At 43.1% G+C, this 20,887-nt stretch overlaps 1 protein-coding gene across 2 annotated transcripts in view; it reads right to left on the bottom strand.

Moving 5' to 3' along the window:
* Positions 1 to 20,887, bottom strand: part of LRRC49 (leucine rich repeat containing 49) — a 328,874-nt gene that overhangs the window by 169,240 nt on the left and 138,747 nt on the right. The gene's annotated exons all lie outside the window — the stretch shown is intronic.

Below are 20,887 nucleotides of genomic sequence, written 5' to 3' on the forward strand. Positions count from 1 at the left end.
ATAACATTGCGTATGGTGGACACAGGAACATTAAGGTCTCTGGAGATGGACTTGCAGCCTTGAGATTGTTCATGCTTGGCTACAATCTTGTGTCTGACCTCCTCAGACAATTCTCTGGTTTTCTTTCTTTTTTTCCATGCTCATTATGGTACACACAGTGACACAAAACAGCAGAATGACTCCTTTTCTCTATTCAAACTGGTTGAATGAGTGATTTTATGTTGCAGGCACCTGCAACTCACCACAGGAGAGTTCAATTCCAAAGTAAAGGAGAATCACCTGCTTGACATCTAATTATTTCTAACAACTTCTAAAATGTGCCAATAATATTGTCTGGTCCATTTTAGGATTTCTATGTGGAATAAGCCAAGATTTAGTAATTTTTTCAGCTTCTTTTGTTTTGTTCCAATGCAAACCAAAGAAATACATATGTGGATACCAAAAGATTCTTTAATTTCAACAATTTTCTGGATTAAATTGTGCATTATTTGAAAAAAGTGCAAGGGTGCCATTATTTTTTGCCACGACTGTATGTATTCATGCATACCTCAAATCACATGACATAACATTCATGCCTGAACAAAAGGTGTCTTCTAAGAAATAGAGAAGGATATGGAATATCAGGGAAGGTAAGAGACAACCTGGCCCAGACATGTATTGCAACCTTTTGTTTGTGCTTGCACTTGGATGTGATACAGCTTCACACTAATTTGGAGTTGGAAAAGGCGTTGCAATGAAAAAGCTTCAGACTGATCAGAATTTTCGATCAGTAGCATCAATCTTCCAGGAACTGTCAACCACAGATGGCATCGTTATAGCTGGAGAACCACTGGTGGCTGTGTATGGAGGAAGGCCTGATCTGAATTTTGGTGCTTGACGCTGCACGCGCTTTTCTGAAAAGGTGAGGGCAAGCACAACATATACTCAGCTTCAGATTATACCTCCATATGGCTGTAGCTGCAAAGGACGACTCCATGCATGTACATTATCAAGTGGAAAGTCCGTGTGTGTGTGTCCATCCGCAACCATATCTCGGGCATGTATGGACCAATTTTATTCATACTTGGTACAAAGATAACACATGGAAAGGAGAGCTAACTGTACGACACATGGAAAGGAGAGCTAACAGGTTGACATTATTCCATAAGAATGGGGATCGGAGCTAGCACAGCATATATTCAAGTTGTCTAAATCTTCCATCCTGCAAGATCTTCCATCAGCACCAGCTGAGCTACTGAGAGTTATCCACTGCAACTGTAAAACTGACTCTGTGTATCATCAGGATGCAGCTGTATGACCTGGACTGTAGCGCTGGGTGTGGCGTGTGCCACGGAACAAGCTGAACGAACTCTCATAGAATGGCCGACAGCATCAAAAATGATGACCATTAAACTTGTTTATTGTGTACAAAGACAGCAGCTAGTGCAGTGACATTAAGTGTAGTTCTAGTATGCGGCCTGCGGCTGCTGGTTGCATTGTTTTCTGGGAGTGCGGCTGTGCCGCTGATGCAGTGCCCTCTATTACCAGTCGAATTGGACTCATTTTGACGACCTCAGAAGGATGACAGGTTGAGTCAACCCACCTGGTGTTAATTCAATGGCATGGCAGGGGCTCAAACCTAGGATCTAGAGTCTAGACCCTAGGATCTCAAGTCAGCCACCTTAACTGTTAAGCCAACACCAGGCTTTGAGACATAAAAAAAACATTATAACCCAATTACTGTAATGCTAAATGTAACATTTGTGATTGCTGTGCCACTGGAAATGTAATTCATGGCTGGACAATAGCTGATAAATTGGCTCTTATGAAGGTTTGTTTATAGAGATGATCTGCAGCATCCTCATTTTCTATATTTTTGATACGTTGTAGGACAATAGGATTGTGTGGTCTCTGAATGAGTCAAAACAATTAATCTTTATTGCAATTTGTTTAATGGCAGGCCCTATTTTGACTTAAATTGGTTGGACTATTATAATCAAACAAGGAGAAAAAGATATAAAATGTCACAGCAGCCACAGGTTTTAGTAATTTTGCTGTACGGAGTTAAAGGCTGCCAGTCGGCCATCTTTGGTCAGATTACAAAACAAAATCTTCTGCATATGTATACTCGCATGTATTGTCTTTGTGCAAAGTTTGAACAAAATCGGTCCATGATGTCCGATAAATGGTTGGGACATGTTTAAGTAACAAAATGGCTGGTTGAGGGCGTGGTCAACAACGGGTTTTTTACAACTAAAATGGCCACCGTTCGGTCATCTTTGATCACATCGCGAAACAAAATTATGTGCATATGTTTAGCATCATGTGTTATCTTTCTACCAAGTATGAATAAAATTGGTCCATACATGCCCGAGATATGGTTGCGGACACACGCACGGACAGACGAATGCACGGACGGACGGATGGACGAGACCCAATTCAATAAGCCACCATTTCGGATCAACTCCAAAGGGGGCTAATAACTGACCAAATACAGCACTGGAGTATCAGGAGGAACCCAAAAAAGACAAAGATGGTATCATCAGGAGAAACCTGGATAGGATTTGTGTTTCGACTCCTACTCCTCTACCGTCAAATCCATCCAGGCGCAGTCAGGTGAACCCTACAAAACTATTTGCAGGAAATAAATCATGAATGCAAGCAGAAAACACACACAAAAAAACACACACACACACACACACACACACACACACACACACACACACACACACACACACACACACACACACACATACACACATACACACACACACACATACACACACACAATACCTTACCTTACCTTACCATTTCTTACCATACCAGCACAGAATGTTCACAGCATTTCACCAGCACACAGATCAATATACAGGTCCTCTGTTTATAATGAAGTTCCACTTCTGGTAAACACTGCCCCACTTCCGGTTTAATTAATTAATTGATTAGGTTTTTTTTTGAACACCAACAAACAACAACACCAACAATGAAAAACAAATCCCCATTACTTATTTATTCAAATTAATTGTTTCACACAACTTCCAATGCTACAGGATCCTTTTAAAATGAAAACCAACCAAACTTCAACAAGAGATTACAATGGCGTCCAAACACATTGTCACATGGCCTAATCAAACTATTAGCACAATAACCCCTCTCTGACATAATGCAAAGCATAATCTTAGCACGAACCACAAAATCATCCTTCGCAGAGCAAATTCTCGCAAATTTAACAAGCTGAGATGAAAACACATTGTAAGTTATCTTAAGCGGTACACAACTAGACAGAAAAGTATACAAGACACCAGGAAAACTAAAATAGTCAACTTTATGATACATATTTGTACTTGTACCCGACTGCAAAGCCACAATGAGCCGGCGAAGCCAAAGCCTCTTGCCACTCTGTTACCCATCACTATGGCATCAGTAGGTTCGGTAGTCGGTAGTAGGTAGGTGTAGTCGGTACCGTACCTAGTTCAAAATGACAAGATTTGCATTCTGGACGAGATTAAAATTTATAAAATTTCCTTCTTGATTAATTCGGTGAATTCCGTCTCAACTTCGGATATTTCCGGCCGTGAAAAGCTATTCCCTACGGCCGCGAGATTTCTAAAAAAAATAATTCTTCGTCAATTTTAGAATATTTGACGCCGTTTTCAGCCTCCGAAAAGCGTAATAAGGTTTTTTGAAATATTTTTTCAAATACTCGAATCTCATTGGTTCCGGTGTTTGGTTGCGATTTTCGTTGAAGATAACCAGGGCCCGTGCGGGCCGGGGGAACGAGGTTGGTCTTAAACTATTTTAATTACAAATTAGAGGTGCATAAGATTGTGAATCAAACAAAGACGGGTGAAACAAACTCCGATTGAAGTTTTTCACAATTTTTTATGCATACTTCCGCATCCGGAAGATGGCGGCCTCCATGGAGCGATTTGGTTTTTAAAATATTTTTTCAAATGCTCAAATCTCATTGGTTCCGGTGTTTGATGACGATTTTCGTTGAAGATAACTAGGGCCCGTGTGGGCCCGGGGAATGAGGTTGGTCTTAAAGTATTTTAATTACAAATTAGAGGTGCATAAGATTGTGAATCAAACAAAGTCGGGTGAAACAAACTCCGATTGAAGTTTTTCACAATTTTTTATGCATACTTCCGCATCCGGAAGATGGCGGCCTCCATGGAGCGATTTGGTTTTTGAAATATTTTTTCAAATGCTCGAATCTCATTGGTTCCGGTGTTTGGTGACGATTTTCGTTGAAGATAACCAGGCCCATGCAGGCCCGGGGAACGAGGTTGGTCTTAAAGTATTTTAATGACAAATTAGAGGTGCATGAGATTTGAATCAAACAAAGACGGGTGAAACAAACTCCTATTGAACTTTTTCGCAATTGTTTATGCATACTTCCGCATCCGCAATATGGCGGCCTCCATGGAGCGGTTTGGTGCATCAAAGCTTCGAAATTCTCAACAGATCCAGCAAAATCTGGCTTTTCAACATAATACGTACGCGTTCATTCACAACACCGGCTTCGCCGGCTACTAAAACAATTATTTCCAACTCTAACTAACACATCCAGATATGCCACTTACATTATCATCATTCCTCCTCTAATCTGCTATGAGGCTTTCTGGATACAATCCTATTAATCAGTATTTAAAAAAACTTATAATTAATCACACAAATAATTAATCACACAAATATCATCAATATAACAACATGTAGAAGATGACATTTTAGATAAGCCTAATTTATTTACCTTTCAAATATAGCACGCCATTTAATTATAGTTAAGTGAAGTCTGGGCAGGACAGCTTAGAGGTATGTGCATTCACCTTTGATCTGTCTAGCCTTGGTTGGAATCATGGCCCAGCTAGATAGACTATCATCCTGGTGTTTCACATGCAGGTTGAGGTATAAATGTGTGCGCCACCACTCCCATGGAGGTTAAGCCCATCGCCAGAGTTATTGCCAGCACCCTGGCCAAATGGAAAATGGTATTTTGTTACCACATAATTATTTTTTTTGTTTAAACCATCAGCAGCATGCAAAGCCAAATTTAAATGTGACGTCTTGTAATATTATTTACATCATAGTTACCCTGCGCTCGCAAAGCAAAATTCAGGGTTAGGCATTCGGTTGCGTACGTGTGGTGTATGCACACGTGGCGTATGTACGTGCTTTTCTTCATTTTAAATATTCATTTCTCAGTAACCGTTGGTCCGATTGACATGAAATTTTACCATATGAGTGCCTCCGCCTGTATAATTTATTATGCATAATGATGACGTCATAGGTCACGTGGTATGGACGCCATCTTGGAAAAACGTTTCACCTCTATATCTCTGAAACAGCTCAATGGAAAAGATTGAAACAAGGCTCATTGTCAAGTACTCCCCATGGGGACTAACATATGTTAAGGATGATGTCATTGGTGCCTTCATTATGATGTCATATTTCGACAGGTACAAAGAACGCTTGATCTATGCAGAATGAAAAAAAAAATTCTCTGCAACGGTTATTCCGATGGACAAAATTTTTTGACCATAGGAGAGGCCTCCTTCTGTGGCATTTTAATGATGATTATGACGTCATAGGTCACGTGGTACAGGCGCAACCTTGGAAAAATTGAAAAACGATGCACCTCAATATCACCAAAACCGCTCCATGGAAAAAAATGAAACGTGGCTCATTGTAAAGATCTCTGCATTGGGAATACGTGTTTTTAACGATGGCGTCATTAGTATCTTAATTATGACGTCATCAGTTGACAGGGACAACGCTTCATCTGATTAGTTTGGAATTTATTGAGCTTGATCTACACAACATTTATATTAGAGAATATAAATTTATGATGTCATCGCTCACGTGGTCTGGCAGCCATATTGGATCAATGAAAAAAACACTTCAAAAACAAAAGAGTTGGCTCGCACTAAGCTGAATGTGCAGGGTAAGTATTCTATGAATACCATCAAATTTCCTTTGTATGGCAGATGCGCCATGACTGTTTTCATGAAACTTTTGGAGAAAATAAAAAGAAGGGAGTTCACAGAAGAACATATTCTACATACACTCACTCACTTACGCAATACCAAAATATCGGATTTTTGTTCACATGCTTGATCAGCAAAATAAATCGTGAATTTTGAAAGAGTATCACGAAATCACGTTCCCTGTTTGTCGTTAAAGGCGGCAAAAAGGGTTGGCGTCAGGAAGGGCATCCGGCCGTAAAACATTGCTTCAAAAAGGGGACCAAAAAACAACTACAACCACGGTGCCCGAAAAGGCCAACCTCCAAAGGCCTCTAAAGGTGGTTATTTTTTATGTATATTATCACGAAAGTGCTCAAAAATACAACTCTGTAGACAGGGAGATGAGGATGCACAGAACTGCTTTTGCAGCTGAAGATGCAGCTTTGGATTATAATAAAGTTTAAATGTAGTTGGCTGGGAATTATGATGCCTTGATAGGATTGTCTGATGTCTCATCATCTCTTCGTCGTCCTGCTCATCTCATCGCGTGCTCCGTGCCCATCCTCTCAACCGCTGCCACCAGAGATAAGTCGCCATTTTCTGTCCCTCACCCCGTCTGTGCTTGTGACTTGACGCCTTAGTTTTTATCGGATTATTTTAATTTATTGTATATAGTTATTATTGATTTCATTCTCCGTTTATTTATAAGGTATTAAACCCGTTTGGTTTTATTCAAAGCTTCATCCCAGTGTGTACCCTGGTTAGAATAGGTACACCATATCCCTGCTTGTCGTAACAGGCGACTAAGAGGGTTGGCGTCAGGAAGGGCATCCGGCCATAAAAACATTGCCTCAAAAAGAGAACCATGACAATTACAACTACATATGGGCAGGGTACAGCCCGAAGTGGAGATCGGTTTCTGAGGTTTGGGACATGGAATGTAGGGACAATGACAGGGAGATCAGGAGAAGTGGTGGAAGTATTGGTCAGAAGAAGAGTGGACATATGTTGTGTGCAAGAGACGAGATGGAAGGGAAGTGGTGTGAGAATGGTGAAGGGTAGGCAGTGACAGAAATACAAGTTTGTGTGGCAAGGGTGCCCGGAGGGCGTGAATGGTGTTGGTGTCCTGTTTTCTGAGGAGTTTGTAGACAGTGTGGTGAGTGTGACTAGAGTGAGTGATAGGTTGATGATGGTGAAAATGATGATTGGAAAGCTCTTGGTGAACGTCATCTCAGGATATGCTCTGCAGGTTGGTCGGAGCGATGAAGAGAAGGACAAGTTCTGGTGTGCGATAGAGAAGCTGATGGAAAACGTGAAAGATGAGGAAGTTGTGGTAGGAGGAGACCTAAATGGACATGTGGGAAGGAGTATGGACGGTTTTGAGGGAGTTCATGGGAGTTACAGATATGGTGTGAGAAATGGAGAAGGTGAAAGGATTTTGGAGTTTGCTGATGGAGCTGATTTGTTGATTTGTAATACTCAGTTCCAGAAAGGGGATAATAAGCTTGTTACATACACGTCAGGTGGGTCTACGACAACCGTTGACTACCTGATGGTGCGTAGGCGAGATAGGGGGCACCTCCGGGACACAAAGGTGATCCCGGGGGAGGAGGCTGTTTCACAGCACCACTTGGTTGTCTGCGACATAAGGGTGAAAGTTGCGAGGAGAGCTCGGCGGGTGAAGTACCAACCGAGAATGAAGGTGTGGAGGTTGACAGAGGTGACAGTAAGGGAGGCATTAAAAGAGAGGCTGAGTAGGGTAGAGGATGATGTGGTTGACCTTGAAAGTGGTTGGATGTCAATGAAAGATAGTCTGTTGGGAGCCGTTGGTGAGGTATGTGGATGGACAAAAGGACAACCGAAGCACTCGGAAACATGGTGGTGGGATGATGAAGTTGGAAAGAGGATTGACGAGAAGAGGAAGAAGTTCAAGGAGTGGCAGAAGGCGAAGGGTACGGGAGCAGAAAAAGCAGAGCATGAAAGTTATAAGGCAGCCAAGAAGGCTGCAAAGAAAGAGGTAGCAAAGGCGCAGGAGGCATGTAGGAAAATGTTCGGAGAACGCTTGGATTCGGAAGAGGGTCAGAGAGCGGTATTCAGGATTGCAAAGCAGATAGCGAAAGAGAGATGTGATGTGATGGGGGTGAGTTGCTTGAAGGATGAATTGGGACAAATCGTTGTGGACCCAGATGGAATTAAAGGAAGATGGAAAAGATATATGGAAATGCTGTTGAATACAGAGAATGAATGGGATGGCAACATAGAGAGTAACCCAGTTTTAGGACCGGCAGAGAAGATAACTGAGAAGGAAGTTGAGGAAGCTATAAAAGCAATGAAGAGTAGAAAAGCTGGAGGGCCGACGGGAGTTGTGGGAGATATGTTGAAGGCAGCAGGAAGTTGGGGTGTGAAGAGAATGACAGAGATCTGTAATCTGGTGGTGAAAGAAGGCCGCATTCCAGTGGATTGGGAACTGAGTACCCTTGTCCCTCTATACAAGGGGAAAGGTGACCCTCTGGAGTGTGGCTCGTATCAAGCGATAAAGTTATTGGAGCATGGAATGAAGGTATTGGAAAGGGTGTTGGAGAGGAGGATAAGGAAGAAGGTGAAGATCGACGAAATGCAGTTTGGATTTATGCCAGGAAGAGGAACGACAGACGCGCTCTTTATTGTGAGGCAGTTGCAGGAGAAGTACATGGAGAAGTGGAAGAAGTTGTTTTTTGGGTTTGTTGATCTGGAGAAAGCATTCGATAGGGTTCCACGCAAAGTATTGACATGGGCATTGAGGAAGTTAGGAGTGGAGGAATGGTTGATCAGAGTAGTGATGGCAATGTACAAAAGAGCGCGCACAGCTGTAAGGACGAAGGACGGGAACAGTGGTGAGTTTGAGGTGAAGGTGGGAGTGCATCGGGGGTCAGTACTAAGTCCACTACTATTTGTAGCAGTGATGGAGGTGCTGGATCGGAATGTAAAGGAGGGTTTACCGTGGGTGTTGTTGTATGCAGATGATCTGGTGTTGATTGCGGAAAGTATGGATGGACTGAGGGAAAAGATGAACAAGTGGCAGGAATGTATGGAGACAAAAGGTCTGAAGGTGAATATAGGAAAGACGAAGATGATGGCAAGTGGTAAAGCATGTGGTGAGGTGGAAAGAACTGGGAAGTGGCCATGTGCTGTGTGCAGGAAGGGTGTCGGAGTGAACTCCATTCAATGTACAATGTGCGCCGAGTGGGTTCATCAAAAATGTAGTGGTCTGAGAGGGTCATTAACCAGTGTGGCAGCTGCATTCAAATGTAAGGTGTGCACAGAGGGAGCTGCAGATGGAGGAAATGTTGAGTTGGATCTTGGAGACGGCGTGAAGCTGGAAGGTGTGAAAACATTTTGCTACCTCGGAGACATGCTGAATGGAGAAGGTGGATCAGACTCGGCAACGGTTGCTGGAGTGAGATGTGCATGGAAGAAGTTTCGGGAACTGAGTGGCATGCTGATGAGGAGGGGAGTGTCGTTGAAGCTGAAGGTAAAGGTGTATGCTGCATGTGTGAGAAGTGTTATGATTTATGGGAGCGAGACATGGGTCATGAATGTAGAGCAGCAACGAAGGCTGGAAAGGGTGGAAATGTGAATGGTTCGGTGGATGTGTGGAGTATCGTTGAGAGAGAAGAAGACAAATGATGAATTGCGAAAGATGATGGGAATAGAGCCTTTGATTGATGCTGTGAAGAGGAACAGGTTGAGATGGTTTGGTCATGTGTTGAGGAAGGATGAAAGTGACTGGTTGAGAAGTGTGATGGAAATGAATGTAGAAGGAAGTAGAGGACAGGGAAGACCGAGAAAGACTTGGCTAAAGATGGTGGAAGAAGAAATGCGGGCAAGGGGGTTAACAAGGAGAGATGCAGAAAATAGGGCAAAATGGAGAAGATTGTCATGGGGACAGGCTAACCCCCACTCTAGCAGGGAAAATGGCCTTAAAATGCATGTTGTGTGTTGTTGTATATGGACTTTACTCAATTGCTTTACAATTGCAAAATATTTATTTATTAAATTTATTTATTTATTTAGTAATTATTTTTATAAAAATGTATTTATTATTTATTTATTTATTTATTTGTTGCAAATTGCAATTGCAAACAATTGATTAATTTTTTTATTGAATATATTGATTATTTACTGATCGATTGATATGAATTGAAGAGACAACTTGTTGAAGTAAACAACAGAACGCGCAAACACACATTGATGAACTGATGAATCACCCTGCCTGTGAAACACCAGAATGACAGTTTATACCTGGGTTGGGATTTGAACCAAGGCTAGATAGCTTAGAGGCGAGTGTGCGTACCTATAGGCCATCCTTTTCCAAGATACCCCCCACAAAAATGAAAGAAAAAGTCTACTTTATAATAGTCCTTGAGCCAACCGGCCATATTTTGAAGTGAATGCTCCGGCGGGGGGAGTAATTCTCATTATGATTTTCCATTAGACCAATGTCTCAAGTGTCAGAAAAGGTGTGATGGACATCTGAGAACGGTAGCTTAGTGCCCGGATGGACGCCATCTTTGAAACCACCCAGCTCGAAAATGCCCATTTGGTGGGGTACATTGTTGCACGTGTATCTGGACTTATATACTAGCTATCGATGTGCGGTTGACGACTAAATATACGTCCGATGTGTACCGTCTAAATAAAAAATAATATGAAGCATTTTGTTTTAGATTAATTATTATAAAAATCAATTATCGAAAAAAAATCATATATTTTTCAATATTTTATTATTAGACTTGTACTTTTTTTAGTGAAACAACACTGGTATGATTTTCCAAATTATGCATTGTGCTACACCGTTTATCTGTCTATAAAAATAACTCAAAAACTAAAACATATCATCCACCACGAGTTTACACAAAAAATATATGAAAAGGCATGCACTTTCCACAAACCGAAACTATGTCAGTTGGAATTTCCCGCCGATAATCAACCCACAGAACCCAGTGCCGAAAGTGACGTCAGTCTATTCTATATCTATATTCTATATTCTATATCTCAGTCTGAGATTTGTTGCGGTGACCTGATTAATTTCTGAGGGGGGGGGGGGGGGGGGGGTGGCTTAAGAACTAAAAGTGAACATGTTAGATGGCGCCACATACAACTCTATTATAGAGTTGTATTGTGGCGCCATCTAACATGTTCACTGACTTGGATGAGTATGTCTATGTAAGCTGGCGAGCTTTTCGGATATCGGAGTAATCTAACGTCAGTCTTTTTGTTCTTTCAGCTGAGATGGCCGGTGTCGAGGCGAAACGGGCGAAGATTGAACCTGAGTCCGGAACGTGCATCCTGTGCAGCAAGAAGTCGCCACTCTCTGAACTAAGCAAGGCAGCGGGCAACAGTTCTTGGAAGACATTGTGTGACGCAGCCGCAGTTAGAAACTTTTATCCAATTCTAAAGCTAGTCCAAGAAGGCGCAGTTGAACTTCCTAATATTCCAATATTATACCATAGGGCTTGTAGATCAGACTTCACTCACAAAAACCACCTAGCTACTTTGACCAATGCAGCTAGAAGTTCTTCAGTTGATACTGGCGATGCGGTGCGACGGCGATCATCACGGGAAGAGACAGGATCAACTTCAACGGTCTACGATGACAAATGCATTTTTTGCCAGCGTGCTTCAAAATTCATAAAAGGCAGTCGTACCCGTGAAACAGTTGTCTTGGCTGTTGAACTTCGAGCAGATAAGACAATAAGAGAAGCTGCGACAGCTCGCAATGATGAGAGAGTTTTGGCATTGACTACACGAGATATGGTTGCAGCTGAGGCTCACTACCACTTCTCCTGCTATAGAAACTACACACGGCCCCAAAAACCTCAAGTAGAAACTGACATTGAAGATAATATCGAGAAAAAAGAAATGATACGATGTATATTCAATTTCATTCGCACTGACTTGTTCTTGAACCCGAGGATTGTTCCAATAGTTGATGTTGCAACAGATATCCTGTCTTCAGATACATTTTCAGTTGATGTTCGTGACTCCATCAAGAAGAATCTGCAGCGCACATTACAAAGAGAGTTTGGAGAATCGCTCATCTTCTTCAATGTGAAACACCGTGTATACTTGATGCCCGATAATCTGACAAAGCGAGAGATTGCTGCAGAGTGCGTAAACCTGAAAGCAGAAGTGAAAGCATTTGAACGAACGGACGGTGAAAGTAACATTGTGCGTGCAGCTACTTCACTGCGACACCAGATCAAAGATGCTCATTACAATGAACGTTGGCCGCCTCAGCCAGCAGAACTCACTTCAGATTACGTGAAGATACCAGATTCTCTTCGTGTATTTCTGCATACTTTGATTTGTGGGAGTGGGGGTAGCTCTGCGCGTGCCGACACACTGGTATGGTCGATGGCTCAAGATATCATCAATGCTGTACACCGGGGTACCATCAGAACATCGAAGCATGTCCTACTTCCGTGGGTCATGAAAACGCTCACCGGTAATACAGAGGTCATCAGAATATTGAATCGACTCGGGCACGGATGTTCGTACACAGTTCTGGAAGAAATCGAGACAGCGCTATGCATAGACAAATTAGCAAGTGTGGAGAAAGATACAGTACCACTTCCGTCACATGTGCACCCTTCGGTCCCGACTGTATTAGCATTCGATAACATCGACAGGCTAGAGGAATCGCTGAGTGGTGGCGGAACATCGCATCGCGTCAACGGTATCATCGTCCAACCGAAGTCGCAGTCGTGTTTGCCGCCCCAACCTCCATCGGCAGTATCCAAAGCAGATAAGAAGCGATCTATCCCGTCATCCAGCGATTTAGTTCCAATATACAGCGGTGGGAAACGAGAGGGCCCACCTGCAATCAAGCCTGCAGATCTTTCTGACACTCTTGCAGGCGCAACATCCCTTGCGCAGCGCCGAAATCACGTATGGATTATGACTCGCATGCTGGAACCATGCGACCAGACAATCAGTTCGTGGACTGGTTTCAACATCATGACTAGAGATCGTGTTCAGGTGACGGAAGATGTAGTTGGCTACCTGCCGACTATAAACGCGCCTGCCACAGATATGGCAACAGTGCAAGAAATCCTCAGAGAAGCTCTGAACATCATGTCATCACTTCAGCTTGAGCGTATACCGGTGGTGCTAGACCAGGCACTATTTGCTAAGGCGACCGAAATAGCATGGAAAGATGTCGATCGATATGGAAGAATCGTGCTCATGATGGGGAACTTCCATACCATCTGTAACTTCATGTCGAGCATTGGGAAAATGTTTGGAGATGCAGGCCTTCGGGATGTAGCTGCGGTTGTTGGCTGCGGTATTGGGGTCTGGAGTTTGCAGTGCATTGCCAGGGCTTCATGCATGGAGCGGGTGTGACACTGTGAGTGCTCTGGCTAGCCAAGGAAAGATAAAGGCTTTGAAGCTTGTGCAAGCGAATGAGCTGTATCTTCAAGCATTCACAGATCTGGGATCTTCGTGGAATGTACCAACAGACGTCTTCAATAGCATTCAGGCCTTCACGTGTCAGCTGTACGCCAAGAACACGAAGATCGTCGGTGTTAATTCGCTCCGTTATCACATGTTCTGTGCAAAGAAGGGCCAGATCGAATCTGGACAATTGCCGCCTTGTGAAGACTCCTTGATGCAGCATACGCTTAGGGCCAACTATCAGGCGGCTATCTGGCGACGCAGCCTTGAAAACCTACCAGACGTCCCAACACCATCAGCAGGACATGGTTGGGAACTCGATGATGGCGGTTCGCTCACAATCCGATGGATGGCGGGTCTACCAGCTCCAGATGTCGTCTTGAATCTCATCTCATGCACATGCAGAAGGACGTGTCGACCGTCAGATTGCTCCTGCATACTGAATGGGTTGAAGTGCACTGTTGTGTGTAAGCTGCAGGGATGCTCCAACATGGTGCAGGATGATGCTATCGTGGCTCAGGATGCCAATGACTCTGATGGCGACTCTGATGATTAACTTTGTGTGCACTGTATATTGTATAGCATATGTTGTTCTCTATTATAATGCAGGCCAAATTGCCTGAAAATCTTTATAGACAGATAAACGGTTTAGCAAAATGTATAATTTGGAAGATCATACCGGTGTTATTTGACTAAAACATGACATGTTCAATGATACCTCCGCTTGCTTATTAGGAATATACATCGTATGGTGTTAAAATCAGCTCCATACGTCTTTCCAAACTCTAGTAATGAATAATTAATATAATTGGCGGCCATTTTGAAATCCAAGATGGCCACCAAAGTGCAGATTTCCTATGTAACAATTTCCGCCTGCTTATTAGATATCGTATGGTGTTAAAATCCTCTCCGTACGACATTCCTAACTTGCGTTATCGTCAGAATAGATAATGCCAGCGGCGGCCTAAGTCATTTTATGCCTCTTTACATTTATTTGTTGTAAACTCGTGATGGATGATATGTTTTAGTTTTTGAGTTATTTTTATAGACAGATAAACGGTGTAGCACAATGCATAATTTGGAAAATCATACCAGTGTTGTTTCACTAAAAAAAGTACAAGTCTAATAATAAAATATTGAAAAATATATGATTTTTTTTCGATAATTGATTTTTATAATAATTAATCTAAAACAAAATGCTTCATATTATTTTTTATTTAGACGGTACACATCGGACGTATATTTAGTCGTCAACCGCACATCGATAGCTAGTATAGAAGTCCAGATACACGTGCAACAATGTACCCCACCAAATGGGCATTTTCGAGCTGGGTGGTTTCAAAGATGGCGTCCATCCGGGCACTAAGCTACCGTTCTCAGATGTCCATCACACCTTTTCTGACACTTGAGACATTGGTCTAATGGAAAATCATAATGAGAATTACTCCCCCCGCCGGAGCATTACTTTTGGTCTGGCTCAAGGACTATAATGGCCACAAATTACTTTAGTTCCATATGAATTATTTTCCCCTTAAATACAAATAATGTGAGAGAGGAAGGAAATTTAATTATTCAATGAGATAGCTTTTAAAATGAAAGATCTCAGGTTATATATTTAGCAGATTCAGATAAGATCAAACCTGTTCTAGATGCTCTATGAAAAGTTACTCCACTAAAGACATTGCTTTGTTTTGGAGGTTTGGGGTAAGAGGTTGTGATGTCAAAATCAAGACTCTTTTCCTCTAAAAAACACAAATAATCCCTCTTATGTTATCTTAATAAGTGTAGAATCTGTGCTGGTGCCTTGATTTTGTAATAAAATCCCTTCAATAATATATAGTTGGGTAAGAAATTAAAGCTTCTTGCAATTAACCTCCTTGATATATATCAAAAGGGTAAACCCGATAAAGGCCAATTAACATTATGCCCGAAAAAAATCTTTTCACAAGGGAATATCAAAGCTACATTTCAATACATGTGCAAGCATGTTCACTGGCCTCAAAATACTCTGTTCCTGCAAAGCAGCATAATAACAACAACGGTATAACACATGTAAGGTGACAGGCGTGAATGCATGCCACGATCACGCACACATGCGCACGCAAACACGCGCATGCACACACGCATACACGCAAACACGCGCACACACGCAAACACACGCACACACGCACGCACGCACACACACAAACACGCACACACATGCACGCAAACACACACACGCAAACACGCGCACACATGCAAACACGCAAACACGCGCACACACGCATGCACACACGCAAACACGCACACACGCAAACATGCGCACACGCAAACACATGCACGCACGCACATGATCACACACACACACACACACACACGCACACAAACACCTTTATTTCCACAAAACCTTTTGAACTCAAGCAGCACAATTGGTGCTGTGAGAATAACAGGCCTCAGTTTGGATGAACATGAGTGATGAAATAGACCCATAAGCAACTTTTGCACGCACTTGTCTGTGGAATGCAATGTTGGAAGAGTTACACAGGGTCACATTTATTCCAATAAGGATACTTATCCTCCTAGGTCATGTTTTAAGCTCCAATGCCAACAGTACCATTAGAGCTTAGACAATGCCTTTTTGGAGGCAAGCAAGCCATTGCACTCTTACTCAGTGTGCTAGAAATAAAAACCAATGAGTCATCCCTTGGGGCAACCCCCCTTCCCCTTGCCCCCTTTGTAATTGTGATACTATGTTGAAGCTTGAGTGGTTGCCCTTGCTTGTGGTATCTGCTGAAGCCAGCTTTTGATGCTGAAAAATCCAAAACATCCAATAAATAATCTTGCTCGGTGACACACGACAAGAAATGTCGAGTTTAAAAAACAACATTTACGACAGGTGCAAGCCAAGCCCAGGGGCGCTGGAGCAATGTTATGTTGAGAATCAAGATTGAAATTGCGTGTTTACGAAGTTTTCTCATGCATGCAATGTTTTCCACCCCTAGTAATTCACCATTTAAAGGTATGCCTTTGTGCGTGTCAATGTCATCCTGCACTTCAGATTAAGGGAAAGACTCAGACGTATGATCATGTCAAGCAGATGATAACTTCACGGGAAAACAACCAAACATGTAGGTCACTTTTCGTGGGGTTTCAACAAGATTATTTCAACCTGCTCTACCGCAGTATCAAAGCGCCTCATAGAAATCTACTTGGAATATCTTACTATAAGTCACCAAATGTCTGTCTGTCTGTCCGTCTGCTCCCAGGTACCGAAAAAACGGCTGAACCGATCGCAACGATATTTTGGGTGGGTAATCCTGGGACCCCCTGGAGTAAAATAGGCTATATTGTTTTCCCAATTTTCCATTTTTTCCAATTTCCAATTTTTGCAATTTTCCAGTTTTTCCAAACACGATGGAATAATATTTACCGATAGGAACAGTGATGTGGCTTTTATTGAAATTCTACAAACACTTTAGATTTTGATGATTTGCGTGTGATATGATTTAACGGATGTTTATATAAATCGTTTCATATAAAAAAAGTCTTCAATTTCTGATATTTTGCTTTTCATTTGGGCCTCCCAATTGAAGCCCCGCCCATAGGGGGGGTACCGTTGCTAGTTGTGGTAATACCATGACAGCCAAAACATATAAGTGTGTGTGTGTGCGTGTGTAAAACCTGAGACCAAGTGTCAGGTACACAACTCGCCAGTGTTCGGGTTAATACCTACTAAGCAGGCCTTTCTATGCGCGCCATGGCCCACAGGTAGAGTGAATGGCCGAACAATACACTAATGATCATGGGCTGACAGCGAGAGGTTCTATCAGTCCACCTTTGACAACCTGTAAGGCCATGATCCCATAGAGCCTGCGTTGGTATACGATGGTCTACGATGGTGGGATCGTGGAGCATCGTGGAGCCCATCCTGCGTTGACGTACGATTTTGTGGCCATTGTAGGTTGGAAAATCATCTTTTGAAATGTTCAAAAGATGGTCTACGATGGTCAACGTCATAGACCATCGTACGACCATCGTACGACCGTCGTACGACTGTCGTACAACCACGTGAGACAATCGTACGACCACGTAGATAACTTTCACCTGTCCACAAGTAAATGCCAGACACGTACGATATCGTACGACATTGTACGACGTTGTACGATATCGTACGACAATGTACGACAATCCTACGAGGGCGCAGGATCATCCTGCGTCCTCGTGCGTCCTCGTAGCTACTTTGGGGGTATATAAACCCCAGCCATCACTTCATCATCATCAGTTCATGCCGACTTGTTCAGAGTGATCATCATGGCGTTGATTCCACACCAGAGGCTGAGGAGGCGTCAAGAGCAAGATGACGTTGACGTTGACATGATCGCTATAGCTGTTCTGCTGAGGAGGCATCAAGGTCAAAGAAGAAGAAGACAGTTTTGGGTGCGGCCCTGGATAGCCAGGCGAGAGATGTTCGGCACGTATCATCAGCTGATGACTGAGTTGGAGCGGGAGTCTCACGGAGATTTCAAGGGCTACCTGCGCATGGAGCTACCTACTGCGCCTCCACAACAGGTGCCGGCTGCCTCCGCTTGTGCTTGCCCTTGCCACCTTTTGGAGCCATATTCATTTATCTTCAAATAGTTGTGTACTGAACTGAAAGTGGAATTGAACTGAATTATATACCATCCTGTGATGACTCACGACGTCGTACGACCACGTGAGACAATCGTGGGCCTATCGCAAGATGTTCGCGCGACGTCGTGCGACTTTATCGAGCTATATCGGAAGCTATATCATACGATAACGCACGTCATCGTACGATGGTCGTACAACGACGTGCGTCGTCATATGATTGCAATAGCATAATATTTTATTGTCTACCCATCATGGGCCATCGTAGATTTGGGCCATCGTAGCCCATCGTATACCAATGCAGGCTCTATGGGAACGTGGCTTAAGGCGCCGGTTATAGTCGTCGAGGAAAAGGCCCAACAGACCAAAATGGTTTTGCAAGCGTGGCACAATATGAATGTAGGCAGACGTGTGATTTTATGTAATAGGAATCATTTATTTAGACAAGACGACATAAAATAGAATCTCAGACAAAGAAAGACAGACAATAAATAAATAAACACCATACTTAAGAGAACAGAGAACTGCTCAACTAATGGTGGCACGTTCACTCAATGTTCACCCACACAGCAACTAGAACGGAATTTTCAAGATATAGACCCACAGGGAGACCAAACTGGGAACAGCTGCCCCACAGCTCAAGGCCTTCTCCCAGCACACAGATCAGGAGCATCCAGAACATCGAGTTCATGCAGTAGGAAGGGCACAGCCAGAGTGGGCAAGAGGGTCACAACAGCGAGAGGGATGCCATGCCAGGGTGTCACCAAAGAGCTAGCTAGCCACAAGAGTGACCAAGGAGAGAGGGAGAGTGAACAACGGTCTCGTGCTTTTATTAGCTATCCTTGCCCCAACCATCTCCACATCGCTGAGATCCAATGGCCAGATTCCACAACCGCCATCTTGACCACTCACTGAGCCAATGGAGTCCCGATGTATTATGAGGATGCAATCAATCACAGGCCACCTGCTCAGACAGGCCCATAGGGCTTTAGCAAAGTTGCCATGACACTTTTAACATGGCCCGGACCTGGACCAATCTCGAATAAGGGGGAACACTGGATGAAACATCCTTAACCTATCTAACCACTAAATTTGGACAATACCATCCCTCCAGTATTGACATTAATACAGAGAAAGAACACTATTTCCTTAACGTGAAGGTGAATGGTGCTAAAGCCTTAATTATATCTCTGGCCCTGTCCCCTGCTCCCCCACACTCCCCAAACACAAATGTTGCACAGCCCCCTCTCCTGGACACTGGGCCCCTGGTTCCTGCTGAAGTCATCTAAACATCAGGCTTTAATACTAAAACATTCATTCTCTGATTATCTTACTCATTAAATTGAGGAGGCTGTGGAACGCAAAGTCAGTTCTAACCCTTCTTACCTATTTAGTTTTAGAGTTATACCCGCTCTGTTCCACCATTCATAATCCACAAACATTCAGTGCCTTCAGAAAGTATTCACAACCCTTGACTTTTTTCACATTTTGTTATGTTACAGCCTGAATTAAAAATGGATTGAATTGAGATTTTTCTCACTGATCTACACATAATACCCCATTTTGTCAAAGTGGAATTTTACCCTCCGCCACCGAAGGTGGATGGCGGTTATGTTTTCACCCCTGTCTGTTTGTTTGTCTGTCTGTTTGTGAACAAGATATCTCAAAGAATTGTGGACGGATTCGGACGAAATTTGGCAGAGAGGTTGTGTATGTAACAAGGACGAAATTAGATTTTGGAGAAGTTTCGGATCCAGATACTATAATTTTTCAAGTGATTCTTCACCATTGGGTGATAGGGCCAAAAACAATATACTGTATAGCAAGACATCCCAAAAAAATGTAGCCGGATTTGGACGAAACTCGATGGAGAGGTTGGGTGTGTGACAAGGACTAATTGATTCGATTTTGGTGAAAGGCATGTGTTTTATACCTCTCCCACCCCCACATCCCCATGCCTCCTCCCCTCAAGCCCTCTCCCTCCCACAGATCTCCCGATGTCCCTGTTCTCTACTGTTGTACCTGTGTGCTTCCCTCTCTCTCCCCATCTTGTCTCCCGCTCCCTTTATTATATGTTTTATGTGTCCGTTTCTTTTTTTGTGATTAATGTTAGCTCTTACACAAGCCTTGAAAGTGTCTTTCACTGAGGAGAGGCTTCCATCTAGCTACTCTGCCATGAACCCCAGATCGATGGACTGTTGCAGTGATGGTTGTCCTTCTGGAAGTTTCTCCCATCTCCACACAGGATCTCCGGAGCTCACCCAGAGTGACCATCGGGTTCTTGGTCACCTCTCTTACCAAGGCCCTTCTCCCCCGATTGCTGAGTTTGGCCGGGCGGCCAGCTCCAGGAAGAGTCCTGGTTGTTCCAAACTTCTTCCCTTTTAGAATTATGGAGGCCTCTGTGGTCTTGGGAACCTTCAATGCAGCAGAGATTTTTTTGTAGGCTTCCCCAGATCTTTGCCTCGACACAATCCTGTCTCTGAGCTCTGCAGGCAGTTCCTTCGACCTCATGGCTTGGTTTTTGCTCTGATATGCATTGTCAGCTGTGAGACCTTATATAGACAGGTGTGTGCCTTTCCAAATCATGTCCAATCAATTGAACTTACCACAGGTGGACTCCAATCAAGGTGTAGAAACATCTCAAAGATGATCAAGAGAAATGGGAGGCACCTGAGCTAAATTTCAAGTGTCATAGCAAAGGGTCTGAATACTTATGTAAATGTGATATTTCAGTTTTTTATTTTAAATAAATTTGCAAAACTTTCTAAAATCCTGTTTTCTCTTTGTCATTATGGGGTATTGAGTGTAGATTGATGAGGAAAAAATGAATTTAAACGATTTCAGCAGAAGGCTGCAACATAACAAAATGTGAAAAAAGTGGAGGGGCCTCAATACTT

Source organism: Myxine glutinosa, chromosome 2 (genome assembly GCF_964187855.1).
Source record: "Myxine glutinosa chromosome 2, kmMyxGlut1.1, whole genome shotgun sequence".
Classification (NCBI taxonomy): Eukaryota; Metazoa; Chordata; class Myxini; order Myxiniformes; family Myxinidae; genus Myxine; species Myxine glutinosa.